Below are 13,575 nucleotides of genomic sequence, written 5' to 3'. Positions count from 1 at the left end.
AGTTTAAGAACTGTTACAAATTATTTCAATGGATCCAAGAGTTCAGTGAGGAACTTGTGATTTCAGTTCTGACATGGGAAAAGCTTGGAAGTCTTCATTCTAGCTTTACAACCAGAAAAAAACTAGACAAATGAAAATCAGTGATATTTCTCAGATCCATCAGACAACTGAAGTCTTGGGGCCAACAGCTACACCAAAATCAAACAATCATAGCTGAGATCTGCTTACCTAGAACTGAAGCTGCTGTGCCATAAACTGGTAGGAACATGTAAATAATCATTTTCACCAATGGCTGGAGGCTGAGTTTGATGCTGGTATGACAGTGAGAAACTTTTCAGAGGTCACAGTTTTAGAGAAGCTCCCACACTTTTGTTGCCTTTACCTCCAGGAATGCTACTAGGATCTCGTGGTAAAGATCTGAGAAAGATTCCCTCCTGACTCTGGCAGGGAGAGAAGAGTAATCACTGCAGAATATATCCCGAGCCTTCTCTATAAGGCTTCTCCATAACAAAGACCTACTTTCCAGAAGAAAAGACTTTGCTGGAGACTTATTTCCTTCCTTGAGGATGAAAATTCCTCCTACTCCAGGCTTCTCTAGCCTTCCTGTTTCAACTAACTGGGAGGAGGAAAGTACAGTCAACAGTCAGGTCTTTAGGAAAATAGATTGGGAATACTACAGTCAGGGAAGAAAGTAGAGGGTAGGGGATAAAACTAAACCACTGGAGGGGGGCAGAGTCAAGATGGTGGACTAGGAGGACGGGGAATTCATGTCTCCGCACAACTAGGGCACTGACCGGGCACCAGTGGGGGACCATGGACACCTAAGGGGATGGGAGGAACCCCCAGTGACCGGGTAGGATGTGGGGCATGGAGGGGAGAGGAGAAGTGGAGGTGGGATGGAACCGGCACCCTTGAGGAGTGGCTGGGGGAGGGGAAGGGATCCCATGCCTGAAGGGGGAAATTGGGGGACCATTGGGAGGGCAGTGGATCGAAAGATAGCGTGGCCAGGTTTCTCCTGCCCACTTGGATCCCCAGGAGCCTGCTGAGATCCTAGACCAGATCCTCCACCCACCAAGGCCCCCTCCAGACACATGGGTCCCGAGGGAGTGGGAGGGAGGGAAAGGGGAGCAAAAGTGAAGTCCAGACCTATAGGATTGGCACCCCTGAGAGGTTGCTGGGGGAGGGGAGGAGTTCCTACACCTAGCAGGACCCACCCACGGTTAGGGGCCCAGCAGGGACAGGGGAGACCCTGAGGGAGATAATGCGGGTAGGGTCGTGATGAAACGGAAGGGAATGCAGCCAGTGCATTCCCGGTCCACTTAGGCACCTAATCCTCTGCCCTCAGAGCCTCCCTCCTTCTGCGCAGAGCCCAAGCCCCACCCTACACCCCCACCCAGGGCCCTACCTCTACATTCAGAGACACTGTCCAATGCTGGGCCTAAACCCCACCCACACACCCTCAATCAGGGCCCTACCTCCAAACTCCAGAACTCCACACTCCGGAGGCCCCCTTTTCCACGTGCTGCCTCCCCTTTTGCACAGGTCCTAAGCAGAGGCCCTGCTCCATGCTTGAACATCCCTCTGCCTAGTCCCTGCCCACAGGGCCTTTTCCAGCTGCATGGGTCCTGAGCCTAGGCCCCACCCCACGCTCAAACATCACCCCCTACCAGCCTAGGTCCTACCCCACCCTAAACCCTGCCCCTGCCTAAGTTCCACCTCTGCTTAAACTCCACCCCCATAAGCCAAGGCTTTTTTTTTTCTTTCTTTCTGTTGTGGTTTTATGTTACCTTGTTGCAGTTGTTTCAATTATATTTTTACTTTTCCTAATATATTTTTTATGTTTCTAATTTTATTTTGTTTTTTATTCTTTGTTATTGTATTGCTCTTTTTTTTTTTTTTTTGGCCATGCCACACGCCTGGCAGGACCTTGGTTCCCAGGGTGGAGGTCAGGTCCAAGCTGCTGTGGAGGGAGCTCAGAGTCCAAACCGCTGGACTAATAGAGAACCTCAGACCCCAGGGAATATTAATCCGAGTGAGGCCTCACAGAGGTCTGCATCCCAGCACCAAGACCTGGCTCTATCCAACTGCCTGAAAATTCCACTGCTGGACACCTCAGGCCAAACAACCAGTAAGACAGGAATACAGCCTCACCCATCAAAAAAAAAAAAAAAAAATGAAATGACAAAATATGCTACAGATGAAGGAGCAAGGTAAAAATCTAGAAGACCAAATAAATGAAGACAAAATAGGCAAAGCTACCTGAAAAAGAATTCAGAGTAATGGTAGTAAAGATGACCCAGAATCTCAGAAACAAAAAAGAGAAAATACAAGAAAGATTCAACAAGGATGTAGAAAAACTAAAGAGCAAACAAACAATGATGAACAATATAATAACTGAAATTAAAAATACTCTAGAAGGAATCAATAGCAGAATAACTAAGGCAAAAGAACGGATAAGTAAGCTGGAAGATAAAATGGTGGTGGGAGGGAGGGAGATGCAAGAGGAAAGAGATACGGGAACACATGTATATGTATAACTGATTCACTTTGTTATAAAGCAGAAACTAACACACCATTGTAAAGCAATTACACTCCAATAAAGATGTTAAAAAAATAAATAAATAAAATGGTGGAAGTAACTGCCAGGGAGCAGAATAAAGTAAAAAGAATGAAAAGAATTGAGGAAAGTCTCATAGACCTCTGGGACAACATTAAACACACTAACATTCGAATTATAGGGATCCCAGAAGAAGAAGAGAAAAAGAAAGGGTCTGAGAAAATATTTGAAGAGATTAGAGTCAAAAACTTCCCTAATATGGGAAAGGAAATAGTCAATCAAGTACAGGAAGAGCAGAGAGTCCCATATAGGATAAACCCAAAGAGAAACACACTGAGACACAAATTAATCAAACTATCAAAAATTAAATACAAAGAAAAAATATTAAAAGCAGCAAGGGAAAAGCAACAAATAACATACAAGAGAATCCCCATAAGGTTAAAAGCTGATCTTTCAGCAGAAACTCTGCAAGCCATGGGCTTCCCTGGTGGTGCAGTGGTTGAGAGTCTGCCTGCTAATGCAGGGGGCGTGGGTTTGTGCCCCGGTCCGGGAGGATCCCATATGCCGTGGAGCGGCTGGGCCCGTGAGCCATGGACGCTTGGGCCTGTGCGTCTGGAGCCTGTGCTCCGCAATGGGAGAGGCCACAGCGGTGAGAGGCCTGCGTACCGCAAAAAAAAAAAAAAAAAGAAAAAAAGAAACTCTGCAAGCCAGAAGGGAGTGGCAGGACATAATTAAAGTGATGAAGGAAAAACATACAACCAAGACTACTCTACCCAGCCAGGATCTCATTCAGATTCGAAGGAGAAATCAAAATCTTTACAGATAAGTAAAAGCTAACAGAATTCAGCACCACCAAACCAGCCCTACAACAAATGCTAAAGGAACTTCTCTAAGCAGGAAACACAGAGAAGAAAAAGACCCACAAAAACAAACCCAGATCAATTAGGAAAATGGTCATAGGAACATACATATAGACAATCACCTTGAATGTAAATGGATTAAATGCTCCAACCAAAAGACACAGACTGGCTGAATGGATACAAAAACAAGACCCTTAAATATGCTGTCTAAAAGAGACCCACTTCAGACCTAGGGACACATACAGACTGAAAGTGAAGAGATGGAAAAAGATATTCCATGCAAATGGAAATCACAAGAAAGCTGGAGTAGCAATACTCATATCAGACAAAATAGATTTTAAAATAAAGACTGTTACAAGAGAAAAGGAAGGACACTACATAAGGAACAAGAGATCAATCCAAGAAGAAAACATAACAATTATAAATATTTATGCACCCAACACCTCAATACATATGGCATAAAAGCCATATGCAGCCATAAAAGTAGAAATTGACAGTAACACAATAATAATGGGGGACTTTAACACCCCACTTACACTAATAGACAGATCATCCACACAGAAAATTGATAAGGAAACACAAGCTTCAAATGACACAACAGACCAGATGGACTTAATTGATATTTTTAAGACATGCCACCCGAAAGCTGAGGAACACACTTTCTTCTCAAGTGTACATGGAACGTTCTCCAGAATAGATCATACTTTGGGTCACAATCAAACCTTGAAAAATTTAAGAAAATTGAAATCTTATCAAGCATCTTTTCCAACCACAATGCTATGAGATTAGAAATCAATTACAGGAAAAAAAAAGTAAAAAACACAAATACATGGAGGCTAAACAGTGCTCTGCTAAATAACCAAGAGATCACTGAAGAAATCAAAAAGGAAATAAAAAAATATCTAGAAACAAATGACAACAAAAACGTGATGATCCAAAACCTACAGGATGCAGCAAAAGCAGTTCTAAGAGGGAAGTTCATAGCAATTCAAGTTCAACTCAAGAAACAAGAAAAATAAAAGATCTAACCTTACACCTAAAGCAACTAGAAGAAGAAGAAGAAAGAAAACCCAAAATTAGTAGGAGGAAAGAAATCATAAGAGCAGAAATAAATGAAACAGAAACAAAGAAAGCAACAGCAAAGATCAATAAAACTAAAAGCTGGTTGTTTGAGAAGATAAACAAAATTGATAAACCTTTAGCCAGACTCATCAAGAAAAAACGGGAGAAGATGCAAATCAATAAAATTAGAAATAAAAAAGGAGAGATTACAACTGACACTGCAGAAATACAAAAGAGCATAAGAGACGACTACAAGGAACTATATGCCAGAAAATGGACAAATTCCTGGAAAATTACAACCTTCCAAGATTGAACCAGGAAGAATTAGAAAATATACACAGACAAATCACAGGTAATGAAACTGAAACTGCAATTAAAAATCTTACAGCAAGAGGGCAGACAGCAGAAGCAAGAAGAACTACAATCCTGCAGCTTGTGGAACAAAAACCACATTCATAGAAAGACAGACAAGATGAAAAGGCAGAGTGCTATGTACCAGATAAAGGAACAGGATAAAACCCCAGAAAAACAACTTAATGAAGTGGAGATAGGCAACATTCCAGAAAAAGAATTCAAAATAATAATAGTGAAGATGATTCAGGACCTCAGAAAAAGAATGGAGGCAAACGTCAAGAAGATGCAAGAAATATTTAACAAAGACCTAGAAGAATTAAAGAGCAAACAAACAGAGATGAACAATACAATAATTGAAATGAAAAATACACTAGAAAGAAGCAATAGCAGAATAACGGAGGCAGAAGAACGGATAAGTGACCGGGAAGAGAGAATGGTGGAATTCACTTCTGCAGAACAGAATAAAGAAAAAAGAATGAAAAGAAATGAAGACAGCCTAAGAGACCTCTGGGACAACATTAAATGCAACAGCATTCGCATTATAGGGGTCCCAGAAGGAGAAGAGAGAGAGAAAGGACCCGAGAAAATATTTGAACAAATTATAGTCAAAAACTTCCCTAAAGTGGGAAAGGAAAGAGCCACCCAAGTTCAGGAAGCACAGAGAATCCCATACAGGATAAAGCCAAGGAGAAACACACCAAGATACATAGTCATCAATTTGGCAAAAATAAAGGCAAAGAAAAATTATTGAAAGCAACAAGCAAAAAATGACAACATACGAGGGAACTCCCATAAGGTTAACAGCTGATTTCTCAGCAGAAACTCTACAAGCCAGAAAGGAGTGGCATGATATACTTAAAGTGATGAAAGGGAAGAACCTACAACCAAGATTACTCTACCCAACAAGGATCTCATTCAGATTCGATGGAGAATTCAAAAGCTTTACAGACAAGCAAAAGCTATGAGAATTCAGCACCACCAAACCAGCTGTACAACAAATGCTAAAGGAACTTCTCTAAGTGGGAAATGCAAGAGAGGAAAAGGACCTACAAAACAAACCCAAAACGATTAAGAAAATTGTCATAGGAACATACATATCGATAATTACCTTAAACGTGAATGGATTAAATGCTCCAACCAAGAGACACAGGCTTGCTGAATGGATACAAAAACAAGACCCATATATATGCGGTCTACAAGAGACCCACTTCAGACCTAGGGACACATACAGACTGAAAGTGAGGGGATGGAAAAAGATATTCCATGCAAATGGAAATCAAAAGAAAGCTGGAGTACAATACTCATATCAGATAAAATAGACCTTAAAATAAAGAATGTTACAAGAGACAAGGAAGGATACTACATAATGATCAAGGGATCAATCCAAGAATATACAACAATTATAAATATATATGCACCCAACGTAGGAGCACATCATTACATAAGGTAACTGCTGACAGCTATAAAAGAGGAAATCGACAGTGACACAATAATAGTGGGGGACTTTAACACCTCATGTACACCAATGGAGAGGTCAACCAAACAGAAAATTAATAAGGAAACACAAGCTTTAGATGACACAATAGACCAGACAGGTTTAATTGATATTTATATGACATTCCATACAAAAACAGCAGATTACACTTTCTTCTCAAGTGTGCATGGAACATGCTCCAGGATAGATTACATCTTGGGTCACAAATCAAGCCTTAGTAAATTTAAGAAAATTGAAATCATTTCAAGCATCTTTTCTGACCACAATGCTATGAGATTAGAAATCAGTTACAGGGAAAAAATACGTAAAAAACACAAACACATGGAGGCTAAACAATACGTTACTAAATAAATAAACAATCACTGAAGAAATCAAAGAGGAAATTAAAAAAACCCTAGAGAAATGACAATGAAAACACGGCGATCCAAAACCTATGGGATGCAGCAAAAGCAGTTCTAAAAGGGAAGTTTACAGCTATACAAGCCTACCTCAAGAAACAAGAAATATCTCAAATAAACAATCTAACCTTACACCTAAAGGAACAAGAGAAGGTAATATAAACAAAACCCAAAGTTAGCAGAAGGAAAGAAATCATAAAGATCAGGGCAGAAATAAATGAAATAGAAACAGAGAAAACAATAGCAAAGATCAATAAAACAAAAAGCAGGTTTTCTGAGAAGATAAAAAAATTGATAAACATTTAGCCAGACTCATCAAGAAAAAGAGGGAGAGGACTCAAATCAATAAAATTAGAAATCAAAAAGGAGATGTTACAACAGACACCGCAGAAATACAAAGCATCCTAAGACACTACTACAAGCAACTCTATGCCAATAAAATGGACAACCTGGAAGAATTGGACAAATTCCTAGAAAGGTATAATCTCCCAAGATTGAAACAGGAAGAAATAGAAAATATGAATAGACCAATGAGAAATAATGAAATTGAAACTGTGATTAAAAATCTTCCAACAAACAAAAGTCCAGGACCAGATAGCTTCACAGGTGAATTCTGTCAAACATTTAGGGAAGAGCTAACACCCATCCTTCTCAAAATCTTCCAAAAAATTGCAGAGGAAGGAACACTCCCACACTCATTCTATGAGGCCACCATCACCCCGACACCAAAACCAGACAAAGATATTCAAAAAAAGAAAATTACAGACGAATACCACTGATGAATACAGATACAAAAATCGTCAACAAAATAATAGCAAACAGAATCCAACAACACATTGAAAGGACCATACACCATGATCAAGTGGAGTTTATCCCACGGATGCAAGGATTCTTCAATATACACAAATCAATCAATGGGATACACCATATTAACAAACTGAAGAATAAATACCACATGATCATCTCAATAGATGTAGAAGAAGCTTTTGACAAAATTCAACAACGATTTATGATAAAAACTCTCCAGAAAGTGGGCATAGAGGGAACCTACATCAACATAATAAAGGCCATATACAACAAGCCCACAGCAAACATCATTCTCAATGGTGAAAAACTGAAAGCATTTCCTCTAAGATCAGGAACAAGACCAGGATGTCCACTCTTGCCACTATTATTCAACATCATTTTGGAAGTCCTAGCCTTGGCAATTAGAGAAGAAAAAGAAATAAAAGGAATACGAATTGGAAAAGAAGAAGTAAAACTGTCACTGTTTGCAGATGACATGATACTATACATAGAAAACCCTAAAGATGCCACCAGAAAACTACTAGAGCTAATCACTGAATTTGGGAAAGTTACCAGATACAAAATTAATGTACAGAAATTTCTTGCATTCCTATACACTAATGATGAAAAATCTCAATGAGAAATTAAGGAAACACTCCCATTTACCACTGCAACAAAAAGAATAAAATACTTAGGAATAAACCTACGTAGGGAGACAAATGGCCTGTATGCAGAAAACTATAAGACACTGATGAAAGAAATTAAAGGTGATACCAACAGATGGAGAGATATACCATGTTCTTGGATTGGAAGAATCAATATTGTGAAAATGACTCTACTACACAAAGCAATCTACAGATTCAATGCAATCCCTATCAAATTACCCATGGCATTTTTTATGGAACTAGAACAAAAAATCTTAAAATTTGTATGGAGACACAAAAGACCCTGAATAGCCAAAGCAGTCTTGAGCGAAAAAAACGGACCTGGAGGAATCAGACTCCCTGAGTTCAGACTATATTACAAATCTACAGGAATCAAGACCATATGGTGCTGGCACAAAAACAGAAACACAGATGAATGGAACAAGATAGAAAGCCCAGAGATAAACCCATGCACCTATGGTCAACTAATCTGTGACAAAGGAGGCAAGAATATACAATGGAGAAAAGACAGTCTCTTCAATTAGTGGTGCTGGGAAAACTGGACATCTACATGTAAAAGAATGAATTTAGAACACTCCCTAACACCATACACAAAAATAAACTCAAAATGGATTAGAGACCTGAATGTAAGACCAGACACTATTAAACTCTTAGAGGAAAACATAGGAAGAACACTCTTTGACATAAATCACAGCAAGATCTTTTTTGATCCACCGCCTAGAGTAATGGAAATAAAAAGAAACATAAACAAATGGGACCTAATGAAACGTAAAAGCTTTGGCACAGCAAAGGAAACTATAAACAAGATGAAAAGACAACCCTCAGAATGGGAGAAAATATTTGCAAATGAATCAATGGACAAAGGATTAATCTCCAAAATATATAAACAGCTCATGCAGCTCAATATTAAAGAAACAAACAACCCAATCCAAAAATGGGCAAAAGACCTAAACAGACATTTCTTCAAAGAAGACATACAGGGCTTCCCTGGTGGTGCAGTGGTTGAGAGTCCGCCTGCCGATGCGGGGGTACGCGGGTTCATGCCCCAGTCCAGGAGGATCCCATGGGCCGTGGGGCGGCTGGGCCCATGAGCCATGGCCGCTGGGCCTGTGCATCTGGAGCCTGTGCTCCGTAGCGGGAGAGGCCACAGCAGTGAGAGGCCCACATACTGCAAAAAAAAAGAAGACATACAGGTGGCCAAGAAGCACATGAAAAGCTGCTCAACATCACTATTTATTAGAGAAATGCAAATCAAAACTACAATGAGGTATCATCTCACACCAGTTAGAATGGGCATCATCAGAAAATCTACAAGCAACAAATGCTGGAGAGGGTGTGGAGAAAAGGGAACCCTTTTGCACTGTTGGTGGGAATGTACATTGATACAGCCACTATGGAGAACAGTATGGCGGTTCCTTAAAAACTAAACATAGAATTACCATATGATCCAGCAATCCCACTACTGGGCATATACCCAGAGAAAACCATAATTCAAAAAGTCACATGCACCACAATGTGCACTGCAGCACTATTTACAATAGTCATTTCCTGTAAACAACCGAAATGCCCATCGACAGACGAATGGATAAAGAAGATGTGGTACCTATATACAATGGAATATTACTCAGCCATAAAAAGGAACGAAATTGGGTCATTTGCAGAGACGTGGATGGATCTAGAGACTTTCATACAGAGTGAAGTTAAGTCAGAAAGAGAAAAATAAATATCGTATATTAATGCATATATGTCGAAACTATAAAAATGGTATAGATGAAGTGGTCTGCAGGACAGAAATTGAGACACAGATGTATAGAAAAAACGTATGGACCCTAAGGGTGTAAAGTGGTGGGCGGTGTGGGTGGTGGTGTGATGAATTGGGAGACTGGGATTGACGTGTATACACTGATGTTTATAAAATGCATGGCTAATAAGAACCTGCTTTATAAAAAATAAATTAAATTAAATTCAAAAAACAAAGATACCTACAAGAAATGAGAAAAAAACCCAAAGCATATGTCTACACTCATGGCCAACGATAATTTAAGTTTTTGCCTGGTCTCTATAAAAAATAAAAATAAGAAAATAATCTTACAATAAAAGAAAGTCCAGGACTGGATGGCTTCACAGGTGAATTCTATGAAACATTTAGAGAAGAGTTAACACTTATCCTTCTCAAACGCTTCCAAAAAATTGCAGAGTGCGGTGCACTCCCAAACTTGTTCTATGAGGTCACCGTCACCCTGATACCAAAACCAGACAAAGTTATCACAAAAAACAAAATTATAGACCAATATCACTGATGAACATAGATGCAAAACTCCTGAATAAAATACTAGCAAACAAAATCCATCAACAAATTAAAAGGATCATACATCATGATCAAGTGGAATTTATCCCAGATATGCAAGGATTCTTCAATATATGGAAACAATCAATGTGATACACCATATTAACAAATTAAAGAATAAAAACCCTATGATCATCCCAACAGATGCCGAAAAAGTTCTTGACAAAATTCAATACCAATTCATGATAAAAACTCCCCAGAAAGTGGGCATTGACGGCACCTATCTCAACATAATAAAAGCCATATATAACAAACCCACAGCAAACATCATTCTCAATGATGAAAAACTGAAAGCATTTCCTCTCAGATCAGGTACAAGACAAGGATGTCCACTCTCTCCACTATGATTCAACATATCATTGGAAGTCCTAGCTGCAGCAATCAGAGAAGAAAAAGAAATAAAAGGAATACAAATTGGCAAAGAAGAAGTAAAACTGTCACTATTTGCCAATGACATGATACTATACATAGAAAATACTAAAGATGTCACCAGAAAAGTAGTAGAACTAATAAATGAATTTGGTAAGGTTGCAGGATACAAAGTTGTTGCACAGAAATCTCTTGCATTTCTCTACACTAACAAGGAAAGATCAGAAAGAGAAATTAAGGAAACAATCCATTCACCATTGCAACAAAAAGAATAAACTACCTGGAATAAACCTACCAAAGAAGGTAAAAGACCTGTACTCAGAAAACTGTAAGACACTGATGAAAGAAATCAAAGATGACACAAACAGATGGAGGGATATACCATGCTCCTCATTGGGAAGAATCAGTATTGTGAAAATGACTATAGTACCCAAAGCAATCTACAAGTTCAACGCAATCCCTATCAAACTACCACTGGCATTTTTCACAGAATTAGAATGAGAAATTTTACAATTTGTATGGAAACACAAAAGACCCCGAATAGCCAAAGCAATCTTGAGAAAGAAAAACGGAGTTGGAGAAATCAGGCTCCCTGACTTCAGACTATACTACAAAGCTACAGTAATCAAGACAGTATGGTACCAGCACAAAAACAGAAATATAGATCAATGGAACAAGATAGAAAGCCCAGAGATAAACCCATGCACATATGGTCATCTTATCTTTGATAAAAGAGGCAAGAATATACAATGGAGAAAAAATAGCCTCTTCAATAAGTTGTGCTGGGTTAACTGGACAGCTACATGTAAAAGAATGAAATTAGAATACTTCCTAACACCATAAACAAAAATGAACTCAAAATGGATTAAAGACCTAAATGTAAGACCAGACACTATAAAACTCTTAGAGGAAAACAGGCAGAACACTCTATGACATAAATCATAGCAAGATCCTTTTTGACCCACCTCCTAGAGAAATGGAAATAAAAACAAAAATAAACAAATGAGACCTAATGAAACTTAAAAAGCTTTTGCACAGCAAGAGAAAAAAAGAGAAAAAGACAACCCTCAGAATGGGAGAAAAAATTTGCAAATGAAGCAACTGACAAAGGATTAATCTCCAACATATACAAGCAGCTCATGCAGCTCAATATCACAAAAACAAACAACCCAATCCAAAAACGGGCAGAAGACCTAAATAGACATTTCTTCAAAGAAGACATACAGATGGCCAACAAATGCATGAAAAGATTCTCAATATCACCCATCATTAGAGAAATGCAAATCAAAACTACAATGAAGTATCACCTCACAGTGGTTGAATGGCCATCATGAAAAAAATCTACAAAGCATAAATGCTGGAGAGGGTGTGGAGAAAAGGGAACATTCCTGCACTGTTGGTGGGAATGTAAATTGATTCAGCCACTATGGAGAACAGTATGGAGGTTCCTTAAAAAACTACAAATAGAACTATGATATGACTCAGCAATCTCACTACTGGGCATATACCCAGAGAAAACCATAATTCAAAAAGAGACATGTACCACAATGTTCATTGCAGCACTATTTACAATAGCTAGGACATGGAAGCAACCTAAATGTCCATCAACAGATGACTGGATAAGAAGATGTGGCACATATATACAATGGAATATTACTCAGCCACAAAAAGGAACAAAACGGAGTTATTTGTAGTGAGGTGGATGGACCTAGAATCTGTCATACAGAGTAAATTAAGTCAGAAAGAGAAAAACAAATACTGTATGCTAACACCTATATATGGAATTTTAAAAAGCAGTACTGATTAACCTAGTGGCAGGGCAGGAATAAATGTGCAGATGTAGAGTACAACCTTGAGGGCATGGGGGGGAAGGGGAAGCTGGGATGAAGTGAGAGAGTAGCATTGACATATATACACTACCAAATGTAAAATGGATGGCTAGTGGGATGCTGTTGCATAGCACAGGGAGATCAGCTTGGTGCTTTGTGATGACCTAGAGGGATGCGATAGGAAGTGTGGGAGGGAGGCTTAAGAGGGAGGGGATATGGGGATATATGTACACATATAGGTAACTCACTTTGTTGTACAGCAGAAACTAACACAACATTGTAAAGCATTTATACTCCAATAAAGATGTGAAAAAAAATAAACAAACAAAAAAACTAAACCACTGCAGAAACCCTTGTGAAGGTCACAGCCTTGGGGCACAGGTTCACTAAAAGATTAAGAGATAATTAGAGGAATATGGAATGCTCCCTCTTCCTAGCAATTCCCAACCGCAGCAATAAAACAGCACATAACAGCTAAAAAAGCTGCAAGACACATTCTCTCTCTGAGGAGAAGCAATTAGGGAAGCCCTAAGTCAAAAGGGAAAACACAAACAAGGACACAAAAGGAATCTGAGATCTTTGGCATCTATGGCAAATATTAACACAACACAAGTTACAGTCAGAAAACACAAATCCTACACTAAAGGCCTAATTACCTCCTAAAAGTTCCTCCTATGTGATTCAACATGTCTGGCTTTGAACGAAAATTTAAAAGGTTTATCAAAAGACAAGAGAAGTCTGAAGAGAAAAAGCAAGTATGAGAATCAGACTCCGACATGACACTACTGTTGGAGTTATCAGACTAGACACTTTAAAATAACTATAATGTTAAGGGCTCTAATGGAAAATGTAG

The sequence above is a fragment of the Globicephala melas genome, chromosome 2 (genome assembly GCF_963455315.2).
Source record: "Globicephala melas chromosome 2, mGloMel1.2, whole genome shotgun sequence".
NCBI lineage: Eukaryota > Metazoa > Chordata > Mammalia > Artiodactyla > Delphinidae > Globicephala > Globicephala melas.
Note: the sequence above shows the minus strand (reverse complement) of the source record.